We start from the raw sequence: 2,943 nt of genomic DNA, 5'->3' as shown, positions 1-2,943 counted from the left end.
ACATTCATTTGAAGTGTATGCGACGTATACAAGACACTTCGCAATGAATATTATATCTTATCATGAAACATAGAAATGAGATGCGATATCGCGTTTTGAGAAGCATTAGAACCCTAATGCTACGATACGTAGGCATCTGCAACCGCTATTTCCTAGCAAGGAAGTGTCGCATTTACATTCACTTGAAGCGTGGACGATGAATACATAACACTTCGCAATGAATATTATTTCTTATCATGAATCATAGAAATGTGATGCGATATCGCGTTTTAAGAAGCATTAGAACTCGATTGCTTCGATACGTAGACATCTGCAAGCGCTATTTCCTAGCAATGAAGTGCCGCATTTACAATCTTTTGAAGTGTATACGAGGTATACATAACACTTCGCAATGAATATTATATCTTATCGTGAAGCATAGAAATGAGAAGCGATATCGCGTTTTAAGTAGCATTAGAACTCTATTGCTTCGATACGTAGACATCTGCAAACGCTATTTCCTAGCAAGGAACTGCAGCATTTACGTTCATTTGAAGTGTATGCGAGGTATAAGTGACACTTCGCAATGATCATTATATTTTACCATGAAACATAGTAATGAGATGCGATATCATGTTTTAAGAAGCATTAGAACTCAATTGCTACGATACGTAGACATCTGCAAACGTTATTTCCTAGCACGGAAGTGTCGCATTTACATTCTTTTGAAGTGAATACGAGGTATACATAACACTGTACAATGAATATTCTATCTTATCATGAAACATAGGAATGAGATGCGATATCGCGATCTAAGAAGCATTAGAACACTATTGCTTCAATACGTTGACATCTGCAAACGCTATTTCCCAGGAAGGAAGTGCGGCATTTACATTCTTTTGAAGTGAATACGAGGTATACATGACACCTCGTAATGAACATTATATCTTATCATGAAACATAGAAATGAACTGCGATATCTCGTTTCAAGAAGCATTGGAACTCTATTGCTTCGATACGTAGATATCAGCAAACGCTATTTCCTAGCAAGGAAGTGTTGCATCTACATTCATTTGATGCGTGGACGAGGAATACATAACACTTCGCAATGAATATTATATCTTATCATGAAACATCGAAATGTGATGCGATATCGCGTTTTTAGAAGCATTGGAACTCTATTGCTGCGATACGTACACATCTGCAAACGCTATGTCCTACCAAGGAAGTGTCGCATTTACATTAATTTGAAGTGTGTAGGAGGTATACATGACACTCCACAATGAATATTATATCTTATCATGAAAGGTAGAAGTGTAATGCGACATCGCGTTTTAAGAATCATTAGAACTCTATTGCTACGGATACGTAGACATCTGCAAACGCTATTTCCTAGCAAGGAAGTGTCGCATTTACATTCATATGAAGTGAATACGAGGTATACATGACACTCCGCAATGAATATTATATCTTATCGTAAAACATAGGAGTGAGATGCAATATCTCGTTTTAAGAGGCATTAGTACTCTGTTGCGTCCATACGTAGACATCTGCCATTGCTATATCCTAGCAAGGACGTGTTGCATTTACATTCATCTGAAGTGAATACGAGATATACATAACACTCCACAATGTATATCATATCTTATCATGAACCAGAAATGAGGACCGATATCGCGTTTTAAGAAGCTTTAGAACTCTACTGCTTCGATACGGAGACATCTCCAAACGCTATTTCCTAGCAAGGAAGTGCTGCATTTACATTCATTTGAAGTGTGGACGAGGAATACATAACACTTCACAGTGAATATTATATCTTATCATGAAACGTTGAAATGAGATGCTATATCTCGTTTTAAGAAGCATTACAACTCTACTGCTTCGATACGTAGATATCTGCAAACTCTATTTCCTAGCAAGGAAGTGTTGCATTTACATTCATTTGATGTGTATGCGGTACACATGACACTTCGCAATGAATATTATATCTTATCATGGAACATAGAAATGAGATGCGATATCGCGTTTTGAGAAACAATAGAACACCATTGCTACGATACGTAGACTTCTGCAAACGCTATTTCCTAGCAAGGAAGCGTCGAGTTTACATTCTTTTGAAGTGAATACGAGGTATACATGACACTTCGCAAAGAATATTCTATCTTATCATGAAACTTAGGAATGAGATGCGATATCGCGTTTTAAGAAGCATTAGAACTCTATTGCTACGATACGTAGACATCTGCAAACGCTATTTCCTAGCAACGAAGTGTCGCATTTACATTCCTTTGAAGTGAATACGAGGTATACATGACACTTCGCAAAGAATATTAGAGCTTATCATGAAACAAAGTAATGCGATGCGATATCGCGTTTTAAGAAGCATTAGAATTCTATTGCTACGACACGTAGACATCTGTAAACGCTATTTCCTAGCAATGAAGTGTCGCATTTACATTCTTTTGAAGTGAAAACGAGGTATACATGACACTCCGCAATGAATATTATATCTTATCGTAAAACATAGGAGTGAGATAGAATATCTCGTTTTAAGAGGCATTAGTACTCTGTTGCGTCCATACGTAGACATCTGCCATTGCTATATCCTAGCAAGGAAGTGTTGCATTTACATTCATCTGAAGTGAATACGAGATATACATAACACTCCGCAATGAATATTATATCTTATCATGAACCAGAAATGAGGAGCGATATCGCGTTTTAAGAAGCTTTATAACTCTACTGCTTCGATACGGAGACATCTGCAAACGCTATTTCCTGGCAAGGAAGTGCTGCATTTACATTCATTTGAAGTGTGGACGAGGAATACATAACACTTCGCAGTGAATATTATATCTTATCATGAAGCGTTGAAATGAGATGCTATATCTCGTTTTAAGAAGCATTACAACTCTATTGCTTCGATACGTAGATATCTGCAAACTCTATTTCCTAGCAAGGAAG

This window comes from Xylocopa sonorina, unplaced genomic scaffold, assembly GCF_050948175.1.
Source record: "Xylocopa sonorina isolate GNS202 unplaced genomic scaffold, iyXylSono1_principal scaffold0130, whole genome shotgun sequence".
NCBI lineage: Eukaryota > Metazoa > Arthropoda > Insecta > Hymenoptera > Apidae > Xylocopa > Xylocopa sonorina.
Note: the sequence above shows the minus strand (reverse complement) of the source record.